Here is a 20,117-nt window from a genome sequence, read left to right as displayed (position 1 = left end):
AAAGCAGCTGGTTGTACTCTTTAAAAAGCTGGGTGCATCCACCGCATGCCTCCCATTTTCTAACCACACAAGGCGCCACGCGGCGACCAGAGCACCTCTTGCCACAAAATGAAGGATCTTTGCCTTTGGATTCTGGGGGATTAATTGAGCTGAGTAGAGTATGGAGCCAATAAACCTGAAGATTGGGCCTCTCTCCCTATATACAGAGCTAATGAGGTTTCACATGGGGAGAAATGTGAGTTCAAGCTTCTCACAAATGTAGATAGGGGATTGGGGAGGATGGGGGATAGACACAGAATGAAAGTGGGAATGGTCTCGTGAAAACTGTTCCCCCTCATTGTCCCCCCCGCCTCACCCACAGGGAAAAGCCCTTCAAGCCCTTGTCCACGTGGAGGACAATAGAAGACTATAATATTAATACAGGAAGGGTTCCATTTTTAGAGACTGGGCCACAATCCTTCAGCGAGGATTGTTCATCAAGTCTATGGGGCAGAAATCGAGGGAGGCAAGTCAGGCCACACCTCTGAGCTCAGATGAACTTGTGCAAATGTCACTTTTCAAATATCTTACTGATGCAAATATACTCGGAAAATCGCCTTTCCTTCTTGATTTGGAGGTTGGGCTTCAGCAGAGCCTCAGGAAGCCTGGAGATCTCTTGAGATAAGCCAGGCTGCTGAAGGACTGCAATGGGACAGAATGTGGTTATTGTGGGCTGGGCTTCAGCCCTTTTTGTTTCCCTACAAATGTCGTTTAAAGCTTTTGTTGTGATTTTGTAAATGAATGCAAAAGGAGAAAATAAAGGATGTTCATCTCTATAGCAAAGGTTTTCCTTTTAAAGCGGGGTGGGCTGGGGTGAATTAGTTATCATAGCTTTTCTTATATGAACTTTTAACAACCTTCCTCAAACAGAAATTTTTAAAAAGAGCTTCTCACCCCTTTTGGGAAAGAAATATGGAAGTTGATACCATAGAGATGGCACCTTCCCATTGGGTTCTGCCATCTTTCCTGATTGGTGGGTCAATCAAATTGACGTGAAAAGGTACTTTCCATTGATCCTGACTATGGCTAAAGAGGGGGAAAATGCAAAGTTTCTATAACTAGAACTGGAGCAGGGCCAATTTCATTGTCAGATGATGCATTTCTATCATTTCCTAGTTGTGTGTCTTTGAAAATGATTTTCAAAAAGGGTTTGTTTTTGCTGGTAAAATGGGTTGCGCAGTGGCACGAGACCAGGAATGGACCCGTTCTTTATTGGTGCCTACTTATTGCCACTGGGACAACAGAACTGTTACTAGGGTGGGGTGATCAGGCTTTTCACTGGGGTACTGACATTCAGAAAACATTTGTGCTTACAAGAATAACTACTTAAACTAGGAAACAGTCTTCTCCATTCCCCCCTTCCCCCCAACCCCTTCTTGGGCTCTCTCAGTCACCTTCTGCAGGAAACTCTCTGTGGGCATATGTTTAATGCCTTCGAATCATGATTTCCAATGTGATTCTGAACTCGTCCCTCAGACTCCCTTGCCCACTCACTACAAATGAGGCAATTAAAAAGTGTCCCCCCCACCCCACCCCCGAGCATCGGCACCAAATCTCAGGGCACAGTACTGCCCTGGCCTGTTGCCATCTCACGCAACCCAGGGTCACCCCAAGATTCTACGTTGGGAGACATAGACATATATATATATATATGTACACACACCAAAGCACCCTGTAGAGTGCTTATCTTGTCAATGGGAGCCATCAGAAGGTCTGATTCACTTACATTTAAGAAATAAAATAGAAGTGCTTACTATATTCAAAGTCCTGTATTAGGTGCCGGAGATACCGAGACAGAAAAGAAATAGTCCCTGCCTTTATGGCACTTACCAGAATTCCCACATCCAGAGTCCACAACGAGTACGCAAGCTAAAGAGATAGAGTGCCCAAACCCAGCCCCTTGGACCCCCCGAAAGAGCCTACAGCTGTTTGGTGCGTCGGGGGTAAGGGTGGAGACAGGAAACCTTGGACTGATGATGGGCTTTCCAGGCTTACCATATTCCCCCCCCCTCCACAATTGCCAGCAGCCCCTCTGGAGCTTCTCCTGGCCCAGGTTTGGCCACAAGGGCACACCTCCATGGGGAGACAGATGGAATGGGTCAGTCTCGGCCCTTACTTCTTTCATCGAAGGTCAATCTCTGAGCTCTGCACATACTTGGATAGTGAATTGAGGAGGCATCCCTGGGGAGTGGTCATTTTGCACATCCCCTTATTTTTTCCTTGAGCAGGAATGAGATGTGAAAATGATCCAGAATTCAGAAAAACTGAGCCCCCGTGCTGGAGGCCAGTGTGTGTGACTTTGTTCCTACCTTCCTAGGAAGCCCCCTGCATTCTGTGCTTCCGTCAGGACAAAGGCTTCCTCAGGCTTGCTCTTTTTGATTTCACATCCTCGGGTTGTATACGATCCCCCGGGACTAACGGTTGACAGATTCCGTCCACGTGCAGGGCCAAAGCACTTTAGGTTGCAGATACCGTGGGAAGAAATCCCATCCCAGCTTCTCATTTGCAGCCAGCTCTCTGAAAAATCTGGTGATTGGAAAGCACTTTGTGAAAGTTCAGAGTAAGTGGGTGCCCAGAATTGATCAGTTCAGCCCCAGAAGAAAGAAATCAGTTATGAGCCAAAGTTGGCCTTCCAAGGGCAGATGGCACCGAGGCGTCACGGAGCCACTCTGTCTCCCTGTTGGTAAATCAACAAAACATCTTGATGGGCTTAGCCTCGGTGACCAGGAGGGAGAAGCTCGGAAGTGAGCAACTTCCTGGCTTGCTAATAATAATCTTGGCCTGGCTCCCAGAAGGCTTCAGGACAGGCCTCTGGGTCAATGAACTGGCTGAGTCCAGTTCCACTTGTTCACAGATAAAGGGATCCCAATTGCTGTTGTTGGTGCAGTGAAGAACGGGTCTCTGTGTCCAGCATTGTGACCACTTAGTGAGCTCTTTATGTCACAGCTAACTGGAAAAGGTGACAGATCATACTTTGTCCCGTTTCCACCGCTAGAATATTGTCTTTTGAGGATGTCTTTTCCTTAAGACCCTTAGAGTCTCTTGTGAACAATTCAGTGATCCTCTGTGAGCTTACCCCTTTGCCCCAAAGGAACTGAATTCTGGCCTTGGGGACAGTCCCCGGTTCGGCCCCAGTTTGAGTGCCCTCTGAATATCACCCCTTTCTGGAAAGGCGTGGGCGGAGAGCCTTCTTGACAAAGAGAGGTCCCAGTGAAGAAGATTTGTTCCTTTCTTGACCATCTCCCCGTGCCTCAATCTGCTCGGGCCGAGTTTATCCCCTTGACTGAGTTTGGCTGGAATCAGTGGACAGCAGGGCATCTATCTGGGATCAGCTAAAAGATTCTGGGATGTCTAGTCTGGAGAAGAGAAGACTTAGAGACTTTTAGACTTAGGATTTGAAGATGTGTCGCCTGAAAGAGTTCTGCTTGTGCTTGGCCCCAAAGGCCAGAAATCAGAAACAGGACTCGGCAGAAGTCAGGAGAGGCCGGGTTAGGCTACGGATTGAAAAATCCTTTTTAGCAGTGAGTTTTGGTCACAAGTGGCCCGGCCCTCCTGGGGTCACAGTGTTGTCCCCTCTCTGGAGGTCAAGTAGAGGCTGACCTACCACTTGGCAGAGAAGTTGGAGTTCTGGGGTTGACCTCAATGACCGCTGATATCTCTTCTTGCTGAGATTCTGTGACGGTGACCTGTCTGTTTGACGTGACTTGGGATTTCCCATTGGCTTATTTAAACGTAGTCTCTGCTACCACACAGGGAACGTGGGCCAGGTTTGCAATTTCCCGTCTCGTGCCCGGTGATTTTGTCTGTTTTAAAATGGGAATCCCACCCAGTCTCTCTTACCCTATGATCTTAATTATTGATTATAAATTCATCAACTGAAAAGAGGATTTTAATTGCTCTAATATGGAGTTCATTACAACCCTGGATTATTTTCCCTCCCCTGTTAATTGACACCAAATGGATGACACAGACAGATATGCCCAGGAACGATTATCTACCGTTACCAAGCAGACCTACCTAGAGTGCTCAAGTGCCACCGTGGGCCGTAGCCCGGAGCGGTGTTCTCTGGGCCTTTTTAGGTACCTCCTTTATTTACTGGTTTTATCAGCCAGACTTGATTCAGCAGATATGTTTTTTGGGTTAAACCTGGGGGCTCGGAATCAGATCTTCACCGACCGCAGCTGTTGGGACAAGCAATCTTGCAGTAGGCAGCTTGCTGCCATATCCCAGGCTCCCCTGCGTATGTCTGCATTAAGACATTTATATTTGACATTCGCCTTCCCTCCAACTTGCCCCCTCCCCCACGTTTGCAATTGCCTTTCCTCCCACCTTTTAACAAAACACTGAACAGTGCCTGAATACTCCTCCTGAATACGCTAGCTCTCTTATCTCCCTGTGCCCCAACTCCTTTCAATTAGTCTCTTGGTGAAACGGGGGACTGCTTCACCTAGACCATGTTCCCACCCCGTCAAATGGGCATGGGGGCCACAGGTACTGAAGCACCGACGCCCAGCCAGATGTTAGGCCCAGTGATTGAAAATTCCACTTTATCAGATGAGCATTTGCTGTCAAAAAGTTTTATCTTGACTTCCACAATGAGGTTGATTAGGTCCCCTAGGACCTGAATTAGCATCTTTGTGGCTGTATGTACTCTTTTGCAATTCACGAAGTTATTCCCTCCCACCCCCAGTTCTGCTTCTACAGAATGCTGGGGGGGGGGTAGCACCTTAATTCCCTGACAAACATAGCAGCTGACAAAGTTTAATTATTTTACCATAGGAATGGATGTATCCAATGGCCATACAACCATAGAAATGATTTTCTCGCCTCCACTTGGGCATCCTTTCACTTCGCCTCAGGCATACGGCACTCATTATCCAAGGCCCACTAATCTATGACTCCATAGACCCCAAATGATGCAGACAATTATTATCTATAAGCCACCGGGTCACTGAATGTGCTAGATGTTGCCATTATTAGTCCTGAAAGGGAAATTGTTTTCCCCATTGTTCTTAGCTTGGTTTGAATCTCAATTCCAAGGTTCACTGGCTTTCTGGGCCTGAACAAGCTGTGTAATGTCTCTGGGTCTCAGTTTCCTCCTTTGTAGAATCAAGGCACTCAATTAGCTGACATCGAAAGGTCCTTTCAACTCTAAATCTGGGGTCCTATTGAGCTATGAATTGCTTTTTTTTTATGGATTGCTTTTTAAAAAATACACAAAAACAATTCACACTAAGAGTAGAGTTGGAGGTTGTTTTAAAAAAAAAAAAACCTAACGATTCTGTGTTCAAACCCCGATGAGAATTCCAGCAGGAGGGTCTTTCTCTATCAGGCCACCTATCGGGTATTCTGGTCGGAGTCACAATGCCAGGGACTCAAATCCTACTTCTGAAATTTCCTCATTGTGTGAACTAGACAAGTCACTTTCCTTTTCTCAGCCTCGGTCTCCTCATGTGTAAAAGGCGGACAATACTATCTCTGGTCCCGATCTCACTAGGTTGACATGACCTAGATAGTATGGACCGGTTTGCTTGGGCTCAATGAGGAGACTAAGATTGTTAGAGTGGGAAAGCAAAATGCATTTAAAGGGACGCTTGGATGTGATGGAAGCCCTTTGGGGAGGGATAGATGGTGGCAGCCAGGTTCCCACATGGCACACTGAAATAAGAGTTCTGTCCTTGTTAACCCACGAGGCCCCTTGGTAAACGGGGGAAGCCAGCAGGGGCACAGGAAATGAAGGGTGCTTCTTTTGGCCGGCAACCATTACTCTGGGACTAGTTATCTTTCTACTCACCCAGAAATCCATAGAAAGATGATATTCTTCTCCTCCTTGGTTCTCTCTCACCCATTGTAGCGAATATACTTTACTCCTAGGCAATGGGTGTGTCTTGGAGCCATGTTTAGCATCTTTGCTATGAGGGCAAAGAACAGGATGTGACCAAGAATTAAGAACCAGGAGCAATTCCATTTTGTTTTAGTCACGCTGTAGCTGTGCCATTGTCATTCAGAATGCCATCTGGGGCCGTTGTGCTTGGCAGAGGCCTGCGCCGAGACAGTGGGTTCCATCCCTACTCGTCATCTCACTCTAGATTTCTCGTTCCCTCAAAGTCTCTGTCCTGGACCCCAGAAAGAGGGGCTTGGATTTCCCCGTCTCTCCTCTCCAAACTTTCTGCCTCTGTTTGTGCCCTTTCTGACTCACCCGTGAGGCTGCCTGCTTCTTCTGGGAACTTGGCTTCAGGTACCACCGAGGGTATAGGATCCCAGTTCCTGACTTGGAAGGAGTCTCGGAGCCCAACAGAGCCCAACTCCCTGATAGATGAGGAAACTGAGTCCCACAGAAGGGAAGTGCTGTCTTTCTTCCCAGATGCAGCCCTTTTGCCTCTGCCCTTCATGCAGCCTGTCCTCTCTAGGAAGGCACGTGTCTTTTCATTTCTTTCTGGCTGTCATCGGCTACCAACCAGGTTGGCGAGAGCCTCGAACCACCAGACTGAGGGGGCATATTTTTAGTCACTTAGCGGCCCTAGTTTAGCCTCTTCCTCTTGGTTCTCTTTAAGAGTGGAACCTTCAAATTCCCCAGGTAACCTGGGAATAATTGACCCCTCTGCAATCAACCAGACATCTGAATTCATCCCCGTTGAAGTTCAAGTTAGACTCAATGACCTTTGGGGTCCCTTCTAGGGGACCCAAGTTTTCTCTGAAAGCTAATCCTTGTTGGTGCTCTGGAACTAAGAGGTTGGTCCACTATGGATCACACCACTTTCCCAGATTCCCTTGTGGGTGGATGTTCCCCTTGTATACACATTTTGCCTCAGCCCTCATGGGAAGGGGCTTCAGGTTTCCCAGGAAACATCTGGCTTCCTTCTAGCAGAACAGGTCAGAGGGCTGGACACAGTGGGTGGGCCCAAGTGTGGCTTCTGTCTGTGACAGAGGTGATCGTCCAGGTGATGAGGGCCTTGGGCGTTGACAGAACTTGCCCCCCTCCCCCATTCATTCCGAGTTTTGGCTTGCCGAGGTGGCCCCCTGAGAGGCGTCTATTTTGCGCGGGGTCCCTGGGAGACAGAAGCAGTGTTTCTACTCCATTACCCTTCACTACAGTTTAGACAATAAACACGCAAGCTGTTAGATTGCACACAATCCATGCTGCCGATTCGTTTGGAGTACAAGCCTTTGTACTTGCCCGGCATCCTGCCCGCCACCACCCCAAGTAGGAATGGGGCTCTTTCTGGGTGCTTGGCTCTCAGTGTGCTGGTTGAAGTTATAACCCTAAAAATGGGGTCACCTCACCCACACAGAGCCAGTTTAGCTCTAGGCACTTCCTAGTTAATAGCCTGGGTCCTGCCAAGCACATTTATAATCTGCTTCGGTTCAAAGGGTGCCCAAATATTCTGGGGCTGCTCACTTTAGAGAGATCAGGAAATAGGGGCTGCTAGCTTCCCTTGGAGCCACTTGGCTTCCTGAGATAGTTGATTGCTGGCATAATAACTCATAACCGTAGGGTTCCGGGCAAGGGTTCAAAGAGATCCGTGGCGTTTCTCCCCCGGCCCAGCCAGCCATCCCATCTGTCCCCCTTCTCTCTGCCCATGTATCCCCTGCGAAAATTCGGGTCTCATCGCTTCTAACCTGGTCCGTTGCCACTGTTTCCTGCTCTCAGTCTCTCCCCAACCCGATCATCCTTCCCACAGCTGCCAAAAAGAATTTTTCCAAAGTGCACATCTGGCTGAGGTACTCCCCTGGTCAAGAAACTTTCACAGCTCCCCATTGCCTCCAGGATAAAAGACAAACTCCACGGCTCACCCCTTAATGCTATTCACAGTCTGGCTCTAGCTTTTCTGGCTTACTACACGTTACTCCCCATCCTGTGAGTTACTCTCGCCGAACTGGTTTCCTTACTCTTCTCTGACCTTAGCACTCTGTTTCCTGCCTTTGCACAGGCTGTCCTGCATGCCTGGAACCCTCTCCCTTCTTATATCCTAGCTTTTTCAAAGGCTTGGCTTGGGTGCCCTTTCCCTTTTCTCCTCTCCTCAGTCGGCAGTGCCATCTCCCTCCTCGAACAATCACGTCTCTACTTTTCTGTGGCCACATTGTCTTCTTCCAGGAGGTGGAAAGGCCCATCGAGGTCCATCGCTCGGTTGCCTGAGCATTGGTGGTCACTAAGGGTTGGCGGATCGATGGAATCCGCCACCCTTGGGGAACCCGTCCCCCCTCCTCGGGGATCCCGCCTCGGCCGGGGAGGAATGGATCCTCCCCCATCCTCTCCTCTGCCCCGCCGCCAGCCTGGGCGAACAGCAGCCTCCCCTCTTCTCTTTCACAAGTGGCGAAGAGGGAAACGAGGGCCGAGGCTGTCTCCATGCTCTTTAGGCTGGTCAACCTGTTCCAGAACCTCCCCACCTGCTGTTTTTAATCATTAATGAGGTTGTCAGTTGCTCGAATCTGAGAGGTGAGCCAAAAGAATGGTTTGGATTTTAATTTAATTTAAAAACCAGCTTCTTGGAAAAGGCCCATGCCTCCAGCTTGTGAAAAGGGTGGCTTGCGGCTGTTTAGTTTATCAAACTAAATCGAGGGAGATCCAGAAGCCGCCCCAGCACTGAGGTGCAGAGAGGAAGGTGTATTTTGGAACCGTGGGAGCTCTCGGTATTACAGACGGGAGAGCCAACGGTATTTTTACTCTAGGATCCAGAAGCCAAGGTGGTGGTGGGGGGTCACAGTTTAGTACAGCAGCCACATACCCCACCTTTGTGATCTTGGGCAAACTGCCTCTCGAGGATTAGGGTTTGTCTATGCTTCCATAAATGTCATCTCCATTTTCTAGTAGGATAACTGCTACCCACAGGGCCAAGGGGAGGCTAACAATAATAATTCTGTGAGATAGGGGCTATTATGATTTCCATTGACTAAATGGGGAAACTGAGGCACTCAGAAGGAGCCCTAGACCTGGAGTTAGGAGTCCCAAGTTCAAATCCTGCTTCCTGCCGAGCAGTTGGGTAGCATAACTGGCCAGGCTGGCGTCTCCTAGCTGGCATGGGCGGAGGGTGAGAGGGAGCCCTCCTCTGGTTGGGCCCTGGGTAGGGGCAAGAATCAAAGTGGCCTTGCATCTCCTTGGCAGCCAGGTCCTTCCCGATTTGAGATGGTGCTGAGTCTCAGTGGCTGAGGCCCGCACCAGCTAGCCCCATTCCCAACTAAGCAGCTCTTATTAACCTTGTGGTGTTGCCTTTGTGATGCTAATTAGAGACCCATAAAGCCCTGGGCTCCGGCTCTTGGGTTTAAAATACAATTTTCAAAGAAACACCATCCACTTAGAGGGTTCCCTTTGCCCAGCTCTCCCCCCTTCTGATAGCAGATGACTGGCTTGCTGTTTAAGCAGACTCGGGCTGATTAATGTGTAGCGTTCCTGGTCATTAAAACCTCAGCGATGGGCACTAGTGCCAGGTCGGGACCCGGAGAAGTCTTTCCAGGGCCCCGTCGTACCACAGTGCTGGCAAACGGCCCCACAAGTTGCCTTCCATGCAATTGGACGGCCATTTTGGGGTGCCTGCTCTGTGCTAGACACAGGGCTTACAGAGACATCCTGGAAGTAGGCCTTCAAGGAGCTTCTGTTCTGCTAGGGAGGTGGGCAATAAAGGAAAAAGAAATAGAGCGATTCAAAATGTTGCTCGCTGGGTGCCAGCACAACAGCTGGCACACCAGAAGAGCGGTCAGGCAAAGCAGAGTTCGGGTCCCATCTCAGACACCTGCCAGGGGTGTGACCCCGGTAACAATCTCTGTGGGCCTGGGTTGGTTTTTGTTTATCTGCAAGATGGGGCTAACCACAGGGTCTTTTTCACAGGACTGTTGAAAGGAGTAGATGAGACAATGAACATAAGGCGCTTTGTAAACTAGCCCTCCTTAGTCTTCATTTCAGGGAGTCAGGGAATCAGGAGTGGCCTCCCGGAGGAGGTGCCATTTGAGCCTCAAAACTTTAAGAGGCTGAGTGGAGGAGGGGGAGCGTTTCGAGCAAGGGGTGGCTATGTCTGTACAAAGTCCCGTTGGTGGGAGATAACATGTCACACACAGGGAAGGCTGCTGGATAATGAAAACGTTCCATATGAAATGAGACAAAGATGTTGTAGGCCAGAATATTTGTGAGCAGCCTCTCTAGAAAGATAGGGCTTAGAAAGCCAACCAGAGTAGTTTAGGATCTCGGATTTGGAGGTCACTTAATCCACCCCTGTATCCTACAGATGAGGAAACTGAGGCTTGGAGGAGTTAAGCCCCTAGCTCACATCTCATCAAGGGAATACACTGCAAATGCAAAGTTATTTTGAGAGGGGGATCATGGGAATCATAGTGGGGGTTGGGGAGGCAGGAAAGGCTTTGTGTGTAGGAGGGAGCAGCTGAGCTGCTTTAGAGGAAGCCTGGGATTTGCTGAGGCAGAGACTTGATGGCCAAAGGAGCCCGTTTCCCCTGGCTGCGGGCCTTGTGCCAGCACCAAGATGGCCTGAGCTGGCACCTGCCCCTCTTCTGCAGTGTGGTGAGCTAAGAAGTGGGGGATGTCCCCTCGGGTCCGAGAGCTGTTGGCCTAGAGGGAACAGTCAGTGAGGTTGGCTTTCCCACGGCGCCCACCTGCCTCAGACTGGGAGGCAGGAGCTGGGGCAGCGGGCCCACCCTTGCGGCAGGACGGTGGGGCTGGCAGGGCAGGTTTGACGAGCCTCGGCCCCCGTGGCCTTTGCCCGTGCAGCCACTCAGCCACTCCATCCGGCCATGCTACTTCCCTCAGCTTCCCCCACCTGCTGCCTCTCTCCACGTTATGCAAAATCAAATCTTCAAACTTTCTGGAAAAGGAGCATGACCCACATGGCCCCCGAATGATAGTTCTGCTGGCTCCAGCCAGGGGCGCGGCTCCCAGCACCGAGGGCTCCTTTGGAGATGAGGGAGGCCGATACCAAGAACCGGGCCTCAGAGGCCTCCCTGGGGCCCCAGCCTGAGCCTCCGCCCTCCCCTGCTGGCTCTGGTGTGGAATGTCTCACTCGCACTCCCAGAAGGAGACAGACATTCTCTGCAAAGCTGATGTGGGTGAGGCTGCTCTGGAAAGGCCGCAGGAAGGCGGATTCCTGTCTGCCTGGGGAAGCTGGAGCAGCGCGGGGGTGGACAGGAAGCAGGCCGGCCCCTGCGCCCCAAAGCGGGCAGGCCTTCCTGGGGCGTGCGTGGCCCCAGAAAAGGGAACCCGTCTCAGTGACCCGGAAAATTAGGCCCCAAGCCTCCTCTGACTCCCCTGGCCTCCTTTGATATAACCGGCCTCCTAATCACAACTGTGGAGGTGCAAAGATTCCAGCTGGAAGGCTTCCAAACAGATGTGCTCCTATCTCATGGCCTTCCTGGTTCTCTTGTGGGGGCCTTAATCCCGCTTTGCTCCCCACACTGGAGCCGGCCCATAGTTCTCTGCAGGCCCAGAGTCTTCTCCCATTCATCTTGTTTCAGCTCTTCAGCCTCAAAGCCCTCGGTGGATCAGAAGTGGTGGAAAGCAGGCTAGTTCCTTAGGGCCTTCCATGCCCAAGAGGGTTCTTGTCAACTCCAAATCCCAAAGGTTCGAGGAAATGAATTCCCCCTCCCATATTCTCAGACAACCCCTCGCGTCCAGCCCCTTCCTCAAGTCCCTTCACAAAGTCCTTTCTCTCCCAGTGGCCTACAGAATGCCTGGCTCCCAGTTGAGAGGGTGAAGCTTTTTGGCTTGTGAATGAGCTCGCGGCAGGTCCAAGGGAACAACGTCATCTAAGTCCTGCTGTGGTCAGGTGAATCTTGGGAATTAGGCACCCTTTTGCCATAGGATAAAAATGATGCCATTGGATGGGAAAATACAATCCTGATAAAAGCCCCTTGGAAAATCTTCTCTGTCCAAAGGCCAACCAAAAGCCACTTAGGTAGCTGGTTGGTAAATGACAATTCCTTTGTCCCTGCTTGGCTTGGAACCGTTTGTCTCACCTTAGGCTGATGTGGGCGTATCCACTCATGATTTGCCAGTGGGTACGTGGTTTGTGCATCCTTGAGCAGGAAAGGGAGCATTTGGAGAAAGGTGAAGACCTAGGTAGAGAGTAGCTCTGCATAAATGTGGCCTCAGGTCCCGGAAAGAGGCTCAATGTTTCCTCTGTCCAGGGAACCAGGTGACAGGGAATCATGGCGAGAAGTCACATGTATTGAGGAGACAAGAATGTCCTAAGCTCCAGCAAAATTGTACCGGGGAGGAGGACTGAGCAGAGGAAGCTCGGCTAGACAGACTTGGGAGGGCAGGAGTGTCTCCTGATGGAGATGCAGAAAGAGGCAGCACTGGCCCAAGAAGGTGGAGGAGTGGCACAAAGCGGAGTGACAAAAACTCATCCTTTCACTGGTTCTGTGAATCATGGGGACAGGGAACATCCCAAAGGCAGGGTGGACCCTCCATAGGAGACGCCCACTGGATTCCCTAGCAACCTTTTTTGCAAGGAGTCCCTGGTATTATTGGAACTGTAGGCGAATATGGGGATGGAGGAGTCCACCAGGGAGGACTCCCTGGTGACACTGAGTTCCTTCCCCTTGTGGGGGAGGCTTGCTTAACTCTCTAGCAAGCTTGAATTCTTCCCTTCTGTGGTGGGACTCAGCCCCTGGCATTCCTCTGCATCTGAGCGACTGGCTGGAGAGGGGACACGCCCGGGGCGGGGGGAGCGACATGGCTTGACTCCCCGGGTGGAAGGTCTTTACGTTTTCTGTTGGATGACATAAAATATGGCCTGTATCCCGAGCACTTGTATGGGAGCCAAGAGCTTTTTTAGACGTGAATCAGATTTTAATGCTCCCGGGGCAGTGGGACACAGATGGACCAAGTATTTCTGTTAGCAGGGGAGACCATGGGTGGGCCCCAAATAAGCCAAGGAGATTATAGAAAAAAGCCCCTCAGAGAGGACTCAATCCTCCAGGGGCCAGAGCTGTGTGATGGGCCACAGTTTGTCCACCATGTGCAGCTGCATTTAGCATGTGCAGCAATATATTAATAAAATCATCATACCATTCAAAAGAACATCATTCCCCGTGGTTGAATGGGCTGAGCACTTGGCTAGGAACCACAGATTTCACTCTTCCTTACTCATAGCTCTCAGTCACTAAGTTCTCTCAATGAGCCCATCTGTTGTAGAAGGAGGTGCTCACCCAAAATGCACCAGAGAGGTGAAAGACGAGTGTACAGCTTGAAGGGACCTTCATCATGGTCATTGAATTACAGAGGAAGAAACTGAGGTTCAGAGAAGGAAATCACTTTCCCTAAGAGATCTAAGTAGTGAGTGGGAGAGCCAGGATTGGAACTTACTCCCCGTGACTGCAGATCCAGAGCTTTTTCCACCACACTGCTTTGGCATCATGTGATGCAATTTTTTCTTTCTTTTTTTGTTTTTTTTGTTCCTTCATTGTTGGCTTCTAAGCTCCTGGAGACCTTTCCCCATCAATGTGGCATGAAGACCAGTACTCCAGATTGGGAAACCTCTTTTTTACATGGCCTTGGGTTGGTCCTCGCCCTCTCTGGCTTCCACTTTCGCCCTCTGTAGATGAAGGCTCGGGCTAGCTGGCTTCAGGGAGGCCCAAGTGCAAATTCTTGGCGTATCTGCTCACATCCAGGCCACTTTTAGGTATCAAGGATTCCAGATTCCTGGGGATTTCTTCTCTTGCCAGTGGGACTGAGGAACAGATGGTTTCTGGAGAGAAGAAGAAGGTTCTCTATTGGTGAGGGTGGAGGGCGGGTTGGCTCTTGCAAGTGAATCTCTTCCCTTTGGCATCCCTTTCTTGGAAACTGCTCAAGGATCACACTGTGGAAAGACATGGGGGTGGGAATCAAACTGGAGAAGCAGGTGTCTCATCGAGTCAAGAGAAACACAGAGTAACTAAAACTTGATGCTGGAACCTGCCAAGAGAGAAGACCTCGATAGCCTTAGAATCTTAGAATCCGTGGGCTTGAAAGGGCCCCAAAAGGTCACTTGGGCCAGCCAGCGCCTCAGTCAGAGTGGCAGCCAAACTGTTCCCTGGTGATCGCTCTCCCATCACCACACCCGGGGAAGGAGTCATCCCGCTCCCTAAGGAGATCGTAAACTACCTGGGAACATACAGGCTGGGACTAAGTTTGGACCCTTACTCTTGAGCTGACAATTGTCAGCACTCAATCCCCCTTTTGGATACCTTGGCAGCCTCGCCTCTTCCTAGAGGCCTTCCCTGACTACCTGCCCTCTCCTACTTGAACACAGTAAGCATTCAATCAGGTCTAGTAGAATGGCAGCTCCTGGACAGTAAGGATTTTTTCTGCTCCATTTTTGTCCCTCGTGCCTGGTGGGCACTGCCAAACATTTGTTGGACTGACGTGAACTGAAGGAGGCCCTGCTGTCTCCCTCACTGGGATCCCCCATTGCCAGTGCCACTCTCAGCCAAGTAGTTGTTCCCGAGGTCAGACCTGGCTTGTTCTATCCGTGGCCTTTCTTCAGTGCAGCCAGAATACAGTTGGTCATGTAACTTACACTTGATCCCTTTCTATATCTCAAAGATCTTGACTTAATATCCCTTCCATTTAGCTTCTCTTGGTTTGAGCTCAATAAGCGCCCTTTCCGGGAGCTTGCTTTCTGGGGGAGGAAGGGAAGGAGCTTCCATTTTCTTTGTAGTTTTTACATAGGAGAGAGAGGCTTTCCGGGGTGGGCACCCTTTTGATGATGCAACTTCTCTTGGAGCAGTTTGGATTGATTCTAGACATGGCAGCTAATGACCGGCCTAGCTAAGGCCATGAAGGCTCAACATTGGTTTGGCCGGGGGCGATGACTTTTGTAAGTTTTAGAGTTACAGTTACAGTGGGCATGCAGGGAAGAAGGGCTCAGAGTCACTAGCAGTTAAATTGTTTGCACAACCAATGCCCCTCACTGATGCTGCCTCTTCTTCCTTCCTCCTTTTCCTCTTCCTCCTGCCTGCTCCTTCCTCTGTCCTCCATTCTCCCTCCTCCTTCTTTCTCTTCCCTTCTCTCTTCTCTCACTTCCTCCTTCCTCCTCCTTCCTCCCTTCTTCCTTTTCCATCTTCCCTCTTCCTTCCCATTCCACCTCCTCCCTCCCTCCCTCCTTCCTTCTCCATTTTCCCTCCTCCCTCCTCCTTCTCCCCCCTCCTCCATAACTGGGTGTAAAGAAAGTAACACTTTTCTAAGTAATGAATCCATCTCAGCTTGGCATCACGGCTGCTTCAGGGATAGGTCAAAGGGACCCTTTTCATAGAAAACATTGAATTGGAAATTTCCAGTTGGGCCAAGAATCAGCTTCTCTAGTTGGGGAAAAGTGAGTTCTCTGCCAAGGTGCCCTGCACTAGGTTCAGAAAGGACAGAGAGCCTGAGATTCTCTAGTCAGGATGGGGGTGAATTGTTGGAGCAATTCCCAATTGCTCCCAATTAGCCCAAGGGAACTAAGTGATGGTACCCAGGTGCGCCTCCAGCTCAAGAGGCCTGATATCGGGGCCTTGTATTGGCTTCCACTTGGCACTCTCAGTGCTCGTCTGCAGTGCGCTCCGTGTCACTCACAATTCTGTTGACCAGGGTACTTCAGTTGAATCACAACTCGACTCTTCTTGAGCTTCCTCCTTTCTAACCTTGCTTGCTTAAACATGTTTCCTCTCACAAGTGGCCTGGAGAGAATTCAGGTCTTCAGTGGGAAAAACAGTAGACTTAGAGTGCTGGCCACCCTCCTTTACCCTCATCCCCATAAGGCGACTTGAGTGACCCAACGGACAGAGCTTTGGATTTACATTTGTAGGCCCTCCATTTGAATCCCACTTACTACCTGTGTAACCTGTGCAGATCACTCGTGTCTCTCAGCTGGGGCTCCTTGTCTATAAATTGAGGTGGTGAGATGACTTCTAGGGTCTTTAAGCTCTCAGTCTCTTGCTGATCTGGCCCCATATAGCTTATTAAATCAAGGTCTCTTTGCTTTTGTCTGATTAGCTCCCTTTGATCTTCCAATTTGTGTCTTGCTTTGGCCCACTCATCCCTTTGTCCTTCCTTCATTTTTGGAGGGGCCGTGATGAGGACCTCTGCCCCAAATGAGGACCAGAGTGTCCCTTGCAGCCTCTCTGTTTGGGATGCTGTCTTTGTTCTCCCTCACAGCTCTCCCACCCCTTTCTCAGCCAGCCTCCAGCTCAGACCTGATGGGTCTCCTTGGCCTTTGGAAGTCAAATTTACCCAAAGCGGGTACCCAAAACTGGATCAGTTTTGAAGAGTTCTTATTGTTGTGTTATCTCTAGTGTTCCTATTGAAAAACCTTGTTTAAAAAAATAACCCAAACCAAACACAAGCCATGTGTCCTTCTCTGAGACCAGGCCAACTCAGCCTTAGTGATGGAGGCCGGATAGGAACCAGGAGGATAAGAGGAGTTGGGATTTTAGGCCCTTGGCAATATTCACCTTATTTGTCACGGCTTCTCCCTCCAATCTCTCAGAAGCCATATCACCCTTGTAACTCTCTTCCTTTTGTATACCTCACTTTAAAGACTCGCCCGGTTTCCTTCTCGTGTGCCCTGCTGCCCTTCGTGATTATCATCCCACCCCACCCTCCAGTGTTACTCGTCGATTATTTCCTCAGTGTCCCTCGCCCATAAATTCTAGCGATCCGGGCAGCTTTTGTCTTCGGCTCTATCGCTCTGGCTCCCGGCCCGTGAGCCGAAGGGATGTCCGAGGACGGGTTCCTTCCGAAATTCGGTGGGCTTGGCATAGGAGGTGGCTGGTTGGTGGGAGGCTCATTATCATCCTTTTGGCTTCCTCTGCCCCCAGAGCCTCATTCAGTTTCATTAATCATACTTAAACATAATATACGTTTTGTCAAGTTTTCTTTGTTAAGGCCCGATTTTTAAAAAAATCTAATGATTTCTGCATCTTCATCCCAAAGTGAGCACAAAGCTAGAAGCAGGCTCGTGGAGGGGAAGGGCCTTTCTCACACCCAGGAAAACTTGGGGAAACTTCAGGTAGCTCAGCCCTAGGGGCGATAAGGAAGGTGGCTTGCAGCGGCCCCTCTTGATCCCTCTGGCTGAGTGTTCTCTGCCCTCCTGGACCCCTCACCACTCAAATCTCAAGAGCCAGAGAACCCTCCTCTGTGCTGACCACTGGGTCCCACATTGAAAATTGGAAGGGAAGCCTTTGAGATTGCCCAAGGCAAACTCCTCACTTGACAGAAGAGCCTGGGATCATAGCCTGTGAGTGGTAGATGCCGGTGGAGCCTAGTTCTTCCTCTCTTCAGTCCAGGCCTCTTTTCTGCTCTCAGCAGTCCTCAGTTTATAATTTCTGAGCCTCCAGAAATGGCCCGGTTGGTATCCAGGAGAGATTAGCCAGGGTATGGGGCCTGGGGCCCATTGAGTAGCCAGACTGGAAACCCTGGGTGAAGAAGGAAGGGAGGGAAGAAGAAGGCCTACTATGGCAATCAGCGAGGTGGGTGTTTGAGGTAGCTGGGAGGACCAGTTCTGGTCTGGTCCTCTCCGGGATGCTAAAAATCAGATTCGAGATTTAGAACTGGTCAAGACCTTTGAGGTCACGGAATTCAATCTCTACATTTTGCAAAAGTGGAACATGAGACCGAGAGAGGGGCGATGAGCCGGCTGGCATCACCCAGGTATTCCAGGCCAAAGCCCCACGTCCCCGAACTCTGTCTCCCCCCTTTCCTGGCTCTGGAGTCTCCCCAGCCCCTTTCAGCCAGAACAGCTGAGCTCACTGTTTCATCTATCCTTGCCTCCGGTTGCTAAGGCACTGAACTAATTCATGCAGAGATGTTAATGGCCGATAATGACTTAACCCCTCTTCCTCAGAGATCCTTTGTATTTGAATGGGGGTCCCTGGCTTACATGTTCTAACCCAAAGGAGCCTCTGACAGTGGATATTATGACAAGCCTTTAGGGGGAGGCGGGCATCTGCCTACTGTGCCCATGGCTACCGCCAGCCCCGACTCTCTCCCAAGGAGTGATGGCTGGTGCCTTTGTGCGGCCCCTCTTCGGTCCGGAGTAGCAAGGCCCCCTTTGGCAAGGATCGAATTAAGTCTTGAGTTGCTCCACTAGATCTGAGTTGCTTTCTCCCAGTCGTAAAGCTTGCCTCCGGACATGATGCTGCGCCAAAGAGACCGTCGCTTTGCCTTTTCTTGCCCAAGTGATCGGCAAGGGTTCAGACATCCCTGGCCGGGCTCTCCGACCGGAGGGGCTCGGCAGGGCTGGGTGCCAAGTGCCAGGAGCTGGCCCTCGGCCTTTGTTCTCTCTCTGCATTTGAGAAGCCTGAGAGGCCTAGGGAGCCCCCTGGAAGCGCTGGTGGACAGAGGAAAAATCAACAGCCATATGCAGAGCGTGAGGGAGGGAGAGAGGGTGGGCGAAGCCGGTCCACCTTCTGACTGCGGATCCCGGCATTTCCCAGAGGCCAAGACCTATCGGTGGAGGCAAAGGGAACGGCCACGTTGTGCGACAAAACAAAGTGCCTTTGAAAGTTAATGGTGCGATGACAAATTGTTGGGGTGGGGCTGGTGCTGTCTTTTGGGGTTTTCCAATCGTGTTTCCGGGATCTCTCTGCCAAGTTCTGTGAAGACAGCCTTGGCATTCTGTGCTGGATGGGGAGCTTACTTCCTCTCCTGCCCAGTAGGATTTACTCAGCCCCTAGTCATGGGCAATGGGAGACTTGGGAGCCCAGCATAAAGCAAGGGGGGGGGGTATTCCTACCCTGGATTGGACAGTCTTCAAGGTCAGGACTGCTCTTGCTGTGTGAGCGTGATGGAAAAGCTCTGCTGTCTAACGGAAGAGGGCTGGGATCTGGGAGGGGCAGATTATATCTGCTCTGGAGCCAGATGTTCCCTCTGAGCCACACCCTGCAGGGTCAGCTTGGAAAGTCAAGAGCGAGGATGGACCAGATGGTCTCAGTTATCGGGTTCCTCTTAGCAGGAGATGGGAACCACTGCAGAAAGCAGGACGTTTGGGGACAGGATCATCAGATCTGCCATATTGGAAGGGTTAGAGACAGGAGGAACCAGAATCCTTGGCATTCTTCAAGGTTCCCCTAAGCTGCCATCACTTATGGGTATCTTCTCCTCATCCTCCCGCTCACTGGTGCTCTCCCCTTCCCCTCAGATTCTCCTGTCTGTGCTTAGCTGTTTACCTGGTACCTCACCCAGCAGAATATTAGTGCCTTAGGATAGGGGCTCTGTGATCCTGACACCTGTAAAAGCGGAGCAGGTGCTTAATAAATGGTTGTTGGATTGGAGTCCATTAGATGTTACTCTCCTGCTCAATAAGCTTTAGTGACTCCCTATTGCCTCACAAATCAAATACAACCAACACCTAGGCTGGCTCCAGTTGTCACTCATGTTCCATCCGAGCCAGCCTACTTGCCGTGCTCTTATGTGCCATGGCCTGGATCACAGTCCCTCCTTCTCTTGGCTTCTTGGTATTCCTGATGCCCTTTGTGACTTAGCTCAGATGTCGCCTCCCATATGAGGCCCTCAGCCCGAGGCATTAGTGCTAGCCCGAATTCTTGTACATATGGCATATACATATATATATGTACCTCTAGGTATGGTTGTACATATGTGTATGTATATTTATTTGTAGTTACTTAGTAGGGAATATATATTTCTGGACCTCAGCAGGATGTCAGCCCTGGTGTCTTTGTATTCCCAGCAGTTAATAGTACGGTGCTTGAAATATTTTAGTTGTTTAAGAAACGCTTGTCAAATTGAGTTGCATTGGAAACGAAGGAGGCAAAAAGCAGTAGGCCTCCGAAGTCAAAAAAAATAAAAAAAGAAGAAAAGAGGGAAGGCATTGAAGATGGGAACCGTGGTAGCTGGGCCCTAGGGCAGCAGCAGGTTTCATTGTTCAGATCTGAAAATGATGAATGTGGCTAAAACAGATAGCAGGGCTCCACTTTGCTCCTGACAAACCTGCCTTTTGAAAGGATGCATCTCTTTGGAAGGTTGCACTCTGGGAATCCAAGCTCTTTACCCCCTCTTGCTGCCCTGTGGAAGGCAGTGTAGTGCAATGGCTTAAGATCTGCTCTCAAGTGGAGACAGGAAGGTCTGCCATTTTCAAGCTCAGTCTGATTCAGGGTGC

The 20,117-nt window shown here is 50.4% G+C and overlaps 1 protein-coding gene across 6 annotated transcripts in view; it reads left to right on the top strand.

Moving 5' to 3' along the window:
* PCDH19 (protocadherin 19) overlaps window positions 1–20,117 on the top strand; it is a 120,317-nt gene that overhangs the window by 80,670 nt on the left and 19,530 nt on the right. The gene's annotated exons all lie outside the window — the stretch shown is intronic.

This window comes from Antechinus flavipes, chromosome X (genome assembly GCF_016432865.1).
Source record: "Antechinus flavipes isolate AdamAnt ecotype Samford, QLD, Australia chromosome X, AdamAnt_v2, whole genome shotgun sequence".
NCBI lineage: Eukaryota > Metazoa > Chordata > Mammalia > Dasyuromorphia > Dasyuridae > Antechinus > Antechinus flavipes.
Note: the sequence above shows the minus strand (reverse complement) of the source record. Positions and strands in the feature narration are given on the sequence as shown.